Here is an 8,036-nt window from a genome sequence, read left to right as displayed (position 1 = left end):
TGAGCATCTTGTGCAGGAGGACAAGGACCTGCTTCTGTTAAACTAGGGTTTCTGTGCTCTTAAAAAAAAAAAAAAAAACGGTTTAACATCTAAATATTACACTAAAGACTGACTATTAATGCTTATAATTTCTAGTTCTAATTTTATTTATTATTCCAGCATACAACTAAACATACATTGCTTTCAGTTTATTTATTTATTTTTTCCAGTTAGTAATTTCATTAGGTAGGGTGGCACGGTGGTGCAGTGGATAACGCTGACGTCTTACAGCAAGAGGGTTGCTGGTTTAAGCCCTGGCTGGATCAGTTGGCATTTCTGTGTAGAGTTGTGATCTTCCAGTGTTCACAAGGGTTTTCCCTGGGTACTGCAGCTTCGCCCACAAGTTTAAATACATGCACTATAGATGAACTGGGTAAATTAAATTGGCCGTACTGTAAGTGTGTATGTACCTGGTTCACCAGATTGGAGGTTGAGCATTGGGCTAACAAGCCAACTTCGTAATAAATTTAACACCACCATGGTGTGGCTAAATGTCAACTTTGACATAAACAGCCCTGAAAGTAAGTTTCATTTGTTAACATGTATTTACCAACACAAGCTAAGTAGGAACAATCTTTTGCAGCTTTTATAAATAATCATAATGCTACTTTTGCAAAATTCTAAAGATTTGCTTTTTACATTCGTTAATGTACCTTTTCTTAACAAGAACTAAGTATATGATTGACTTTATTTCCATTAACTGATGTTAACATAGATAAATAAATGCTGTAATAAGTTTATTGTTCGTTTTTTATTGGTGGTAGTAAATACATTGACTGATAAAAGTGCTTTGTAAAATGTTATTGCAATTTGTACGTAATAATAAGCTTAATTCAAAATCTAAAGGTTGTCGCTTCACCTCGAAGGAAGAAAGTCATTGGTCCAAGTCCAAGCTGGGCCAGTCTTTGGTCTTGTGGGGAAAATCAGAGCACCCAGAGGAAACCCACTGCTCCACCACATCACCCCCAAATTCAACATATTATTATAAATATTAATATAAACATTCTTGCCTTTCACATCAGCGAGGGAAAGGTAGTGCTTATATTTCTAACTTGCAAAAGCTACCTTTGAACTTATTGGATTTGCCATTTGCCGTTTTGTTGTTGGTGTGTGCGACTGACTGTACGTGTGCTTGTGTGTGAACATCCACACTATGCCTCTGGCAGAAGATAGAAATGTACTTTATCTAAGCCAATCATCACTTTCTCAATTACACAACGTTCACAGACAATCATCATCAGTGGTTGGTTATGTGTCCCGAACACCGAACACACACACACACACACACACACACACACACACACACACACACACACACACACACACACACACACACACACACATATGACACTGCTCATATGTAAACCGATACAGTGTTCTCAATAATAGTAACACAAAATTTTGTTGTAACGGAGAAAGTAGTAATTAATTTGATTACTTGTTGCTGAAAAAAGTATCACCGTCTATTTATAGCACCGTTATTCCCATCTCTGTCTGTGACGCACTCATCAGTATAATAGTTTGTTGATTATTATCAACAAACAAAATAACACTATTATTTAAGGCAAGGATTATAACCATGGGTGTATGTTTATAATAAAAAAAATAAAAAAATAAAAATAAAATAAAATAATAACAACTGTACTCTTCCAGAGTGAGTAAAAGGACTTGCAAAATCACTCTGGATGCCTTGCACCCAGCACACTACCTGTTCAAATTATTACCGGCTGGTCGGCGCTTAAGAGCACCAAGCACAAAAACAGCCAGACACAGGCAAATTTTTTTTCCTGATGCCATCTACCTTATGAACAGATAAATATTCCCCAACTGTGCTATAAATATGTGCAATACTTTCTCATACGCACTTGTACAAAGCACCTAATATAAATATACAATGCAATACTTTCTCCATTCGCATTTGTACAAAGCACCTTATAAACTGTATGTTAGAACAATCTGTACATACAATTCAACATTCAGATTTTTTGACTAATTGCATCTTTGTTTAATGTTTATCATATATATATTTTTTATATTTATTTTGTGTTATCACTTGTCACATTATGTACTCTGGAAGCTTGTGTAGGCAAAACAAAGTCCTTGTGTGTGAAGCACACTTGGCAATAAAACTGATTCTGATGCTGATTTTGATAATAATAATAATAATAATAATAATAATAATAATAATAATAATAATAATAATAATAATAATAATAATAATAATAATAATAATAATTATTATTATTATTATTATTATTATTATTATTATTATTATTATTATTATTATTATTATTATTACTGTATATGTGTTGCTTGTTTGTTTGCAACACTAGACATAAACCCACATTCAGTTTTCCTGGATCAGATTTAAAGCAGGTGCATTTATTATTGATGTTCCTCCAAAAAGCTGAAATGTAGTGACGGAGTGTCATTATTTTGGTCTCTTCAATAGTAAACAGCACAAGGCTTTAGGAGATCAGAGAACTAATGGAATTTTGCTACAGCAAACTTTTGAAACACCAATATCTGCGAATATGATTTTGACTTTAATGTCAAGCAGACAGACTGACCTATTAGGTAATCTGCAGGGCTTTGCTGGAAATAGCCATTTAAAGCCGAGCTGCTCAAGCTGAAGATGCAGCATGACTGAATTATTACAAGTCCAGTCTTCTATCTTGAACATACACACACACATACATTTGAACAACAACAGCAAATGTAACACAATGTTATTATTAATACAGTTAACACTTTTACCAGTGTTGTTGAAACTTGAAGACAAATGTGAGCTTTGATATAAAAAAATAATATTTATATATATATATATATATATATATATATATATATATATATATATATATATATATATATATATATATATATATATATATATATATATATATATATATATATATATATATATATTAAAATAGTATGTTCATTAAAGTGAGGTTTTTAAAAAAATAATAAATGTAAATAAAATATTTTAAAAATAAATGTAGAAGTATATATGTATTTTCACAGTTTCTCAGATGTCTGATGGCAAACACGTGTACATGTAAACATGTATTATGTTAATTTAGCATGAAAAAAAGGTAGCCACTTTAGTGAAATGATTTATTTTGTATTAATAATAGGCATGAACTCAAAATGTTTAAATATGAACTATATATATATATATATATATATATATATATATATATAAAAAGAATATTATCTCCCCACCAGTGAAAATATGCTGCCATATAGGACTGCTGCAAGTGTGATATTTAATTTATACAACAGCTAAAATGTCTACTTTATTGAGAAAAAAAGAACCACCTCTTTTACAAGGCTAGATACGGACCTGTTTTTATATATATATATATATATATATACGATTATGCCATCAAACTGTTGTATAAATTAAATATCACACTTGCAGCAGTCCTGGTGAGTAGGTGAGTAGTGGCTTCCGCCTAGCCACTCTACCATACAGGCCTGATTGGTGGATTGCTGCACAGATGGTTGTCCTTTCTTTAATGTTCCCCTCTCTCTACAGAAGAACTCTGAATTTCAGACAGAGTGACCATCGGGTTATTAATCACTTCCCTTAAGGCCCTTATCCCCGATCACTCAGCTTAGATTGCCAGCCAGTTGTAGAATGAGTCCTGGTGCTTTCAAACATCTTCTACTTACGGATGATGGAGGCCACTGTGCTCATTGAAACTTTCAGAGCAACATAAATTTTTCTGTAACCTTCCCCAGCCTTGTGTCTCGAGATAATTCTCTCTTGGAGGTCTACAGACAATTCCTTTGTGTTCAGGCTCGGTTTGTGCTTTGACATGAACTGTTAACCCTAGGACCTTATGTAGACAGGTGTATATAGACAGGTCCCTTTTCAAATCATGTCCAATTAAGCTCCAATTAAGCTGCTGAAACATCTCAAGAATGATCAGTGGAAACAGAATGTACCTGAGCTCAATTTAGAGCTGCACAGCAAAGGCTGTGAATACTTATGTTCATGTGATGTTTCAATTTTAATTGTAATAAATTTTGAAAAAAAAAAAAAAAAAAAAAAAAAAAAAAAAAAATATATATATATATATATATATATATATATATATATATATATATATATATATATATATATATATATATATATATATATTTTTTTTTTATTTTATTTTATTTTATTTTTTTTTCACATTTTCATTATGGAGGTATTGTGTGTAGACTTTTGAGAAAATAAATTAATTTTATCATTTTTGCAATAAGGCTGTAACAAAAAATGTGGAAAAGGTGAAGCGCTAAAAGTTAGCAAAATTTTTGGATGCACTGTTTAAATATATAAAATATTTTTAAAAAGTACGATCAATATAATCTTAAATAAATATGATTTTTGCTCAATTAGTTATCATATCCAAATAATAGTCAACGTAAATATATTTGATGTAAAAATATTATGTTTTGACAAAAAGTGTAAAGTTGTTGCATCATGAATTATTATTATTAATATTATTATTATTATTATTACATATAGTAATACATATTAAGGTGTTCTTTATACATCACTAAGGGAACAAAATCTGGTTTTACCCTTGGAGAAAAAGCCTAGTTTGTACATTTTGTTGATTTCTGGGTTGGTAGATGCACCGGAGACCCAATTATAGACCTGGAAAAAGTCTGGTTTTCACATTCTGTCCCCTTTAAGAGAAGGGTCAGTAAATGAGAGCAGAGGAAAAGAGCAATCGAGTGTCTCCTAGACAACTTTAAGCAGCTCTGAATGAAATGCCATTAGGATGCCTGTAATTGAAATGTTGCATGTGAAATTAAGGGCATTTACATAATTTAACAAAGGCCCTGTGCTGTAATTAGAATGAGGGAGTTTTTTTTTTTCTTTTTCCTTTCCTTCAAGCTTTTAAATCTGGTAATGCCATGTTATGGTTTGCGCCTGAAAAGACGAACTTAACTCTGTTTAATTTGTAAGAATGACAAAACGTGGAGCTGCATGAACATAATTGACTCATTAATGGCCCATAGACCGCCTTCTGTCCTCATGACTGACGACTGCATACATTTAGCTGATCAGACAACAGCGCATAATCACCGCTTCATACGCTGATGAGTTGAATACTTGACACATTGAATGTGAATGAATGTTCTTTTTACAAATATCATTTTCACTTGTATACCAACAAATAGTGTGTGTGTGTGCTTGCGTGAGTTTATTTATTTTAGTCAAAATACTTATTAAACTATAGCTGGAAATGAAAATATAATTAAAGGTTTAAGTCTCATTCACACTACTAGCAACTTGCTGCAGCAAAGGGACAATCATTTCATTTCAATGGAGAGTGAGTGACTTCCAGGGACCTCCGTTTAGGAGAGCGACCGTTTGGTGATCAGGTGGGGTCTGGATTGAATAAGCAGCCGGCCAGAAGTGCAATATCCACATCAATATAGTAGCATTTTGTATGACGCTGTATAACAATAATTAATATTTTTACAGTACTGTGACAATTGGGTTTAGGTTCAGGGTAGAAGAAGACGTTATTTTTTATTTTATTATTATTATTTTTTTTTTTGGGGGGGGGGGGGGGTTACGTTACTGTGATGGTTGGATTTAGGGTTTCGGTGGGGGTAAATGTTAATAAAATACAATCAATGGGCATGTCAAGTGATGTGACAAGGTTGACAAAATGGTATTCTCTTGTATTCTTCATACTGTAAGCCTACATAGACCTGCATTTGCAACAGGTCACCACCCAGAGCGACAGGCAGCTACAAATTCGCAGCTATTTTGAATGAGGCATTAGATTGGCTTCAGGTTTATGGTAAGTTATAGTAGATAAAAAATATTATAAGGTCAGTATAAAAACAACAGGTTTATGACATTTACAAAAAAATATCTGTACCAATATGGGTGGGCATTAAAATATATATATATATCAATCAAGCTATCAATCAGTCAAAAAAACTTTCTGTTCCACAGTAAACAACATCTGTTAACACAGATCTCACAAATAAATGTAACTATTTTATGTTTTACAATTTTAAAATGAAGGTGTTGCACCCAACCCCACCCTTAAACCAAAACTGTAATTGGGGGATAAGAAAATTGTACAAATAAAATCTGACATTATCATACCTATTAGCTACTAAATCAATTAGAAACAAATTGCAATGACAATGTGTTGGTAAAATAGTGTTTTTTTTTCCCTCCCATTTTTATGCTTTTGAGTTACATTAATGGAAATGTATCTTACCTCCAACAACTTGTGATGTTGAAAAGTTTGAAAAAGGGACTGTTATTGACATTTTTAAATGGATATGTATTGATTGACAAAACCTGGAACTTGCCAGTACTTTTTCTGTTATTTTTCCAAACAAATACAATATTTATTATAATCATTTATATATTCATTTATATAATCATTTTGACTTATGATATATATATCATATCATAAGTCAAAATGATTAGCCCCCTTTGAATTTTTTGTTCTTTTTTTAAATATTTCCCAAATGATGTTTAACAGAGCAAGGACATTTTCAAAGTGTGAAAATATAATACAATATAATATTTTTTCTTCTCGAGAAAATCTAATTTGTTTTATTTCAGCTATAAACTGTTTTTTTTTTTTTTTTTTTACACAATTGTAGGGTCAATATTATTAGCCCCTTTAAGCTATATATTTTTTTTAATAGTCTACAAAACAAACAATCGTTATACAATGACTGGCCTAATTACCCTAACCTGCCTAGTTAACCTAATTAACCTAGTTAAGCCTTTAAACTTTAAGCTGTATAGAAGCGTCATAAAAATGTGTAGTAAAATAATATGTCATCATAACAAAGATAAATAAATCAGTTATTAGAAATGAGTTATTAAAACTATTATGATTAGATGTGTTGAAAAAACCTGCTCTCCGTTAAACAGAAATTGGGGATGTGTGCATGTAAAATTGCCTATACAATATATTGTTTCTACTAACTTGTCAATAAAAGTCACTTTTTGTTAAACTCCAGTTCAATTTTCAGCATAAAAAGTAAACAGAGCAGAGATCAAGGTCCCATAATGCAATTCATAACAATAGAATAGATAATAACAATAAAAGTAAAAGAAAAGAGAAACAGTTTTTTTTTTTACAGTGTATCATATTATTTTGTTTCTCTCAAATTGAACTATTGTTGATTGTTAAAGTTATTGATTGTACATTTTTATATGTGCAAGTTAAATATGAGTGTCCTGGTGTTTGTGTAACTGTGTGTTTATTTTATATTATTTATTTTTCATGACATCGATGTCATCTTTATTAAAAAAATGCATTGCTTTTATAGTCATATTTTGAACTTCATCTTATAATGAACTAGACATGCTTTTGCATTTCAAAATAAATCACCTTTTGTTTGCTTTCACAAGTAGGTTTTATATTATGCAGTGGTGTTTCTAGATGTGGTGTGAATTTATGTGCCTTATGTGAATTAACTGGCACTTCTGTTGAACACACCTGAACCTTCAGTTAAAAATGCAGAGTAAAACAAAGTAAAATCTTTGTAAATTTGTGTAAATTAACTTTCTTTTGAAGAGTAGCAAATTTAATCTCATGACACATGCTGCAAATCTGATTTAAATAACCCAGTGTGTTTCCATATATAGAAAGTCGGAATTGGATTTTGTTCTTTGACTTTTCTTTCTTTCGTCCTTTTCTTTTATTCGTTTTGCCTACACCCGTCCACACAATAGGAGGGATTCCCTCCAAAAAAAAAAAACAAAAAAAAAAAAGGGGGGAAGAGATGCAGCAGAAAATCCCCAAACCCCGGCTTTGTAATGGTTTTATTAGATTTGTATTGTCCAGAAGGGATTGCCCCCCTATTATGAGCTGCAGGAATTTCTTTTCACTCCTCATCAGACAAGGTAGTGGAGCGTGGCCGTCCCATCACTGACAATAACTCCTGGATCTGCTTCCTCTTTTTCCCTTGTCCCAAATACTCCTGGGTAACACCTCTCTTTCTCT

At 31.8% G+C, this 8,036-nt stretch overlaps 1 protein-coding gene and 1 long non-coding RNA gene across 24 annotated transcripts in view; one reads left to right on the top strand and one right to left on the bottom strand.

Annotated features, from left to right (window-relative positions):
* The window catches only part of LOC148679594 (uncharacterized), a 4,090-nt gene extending 2,456 nt beyond the window's left edge, over positions 1 to 1,634 (bottom strand). Inside the window, exon 1 of the long non-coding RNA XR_015944981.1 lies at positions 1 to 1,634. This exon is cut by the window's left edge and continues 538 nt beyond it. This is a non-coding gene — a long non-coding RNA (uncharacterized LOC148679594).
* The window catches only part of tenm4 (teneurin transmembrane protein 4), a 462,218-nt gene that overhangs the window by 296,165 nt on the left and 158,017 nt on the right, over positions 1 to 8,036 (top strand).

This window comes from Danio rerio, chromosome 15 (genome assembly GCF_052040795.2).
Source record: "Danio rerio strain M-AB ecotype USA chromosome 15, GRCz13ab, whole genome shotgun sequence".
Classification (NCBI taxonomy): domain Eukaryota; kingdom Metazoa; phylum Chordata; class Actinopteri; order Cypriniformes; family Danionidae; genus Danio; species Danio rerio.
Note: the sequence above shows the minus strand (reverse complement) of the source record. Positions and strands in the feature narration are given on the sequence as shown.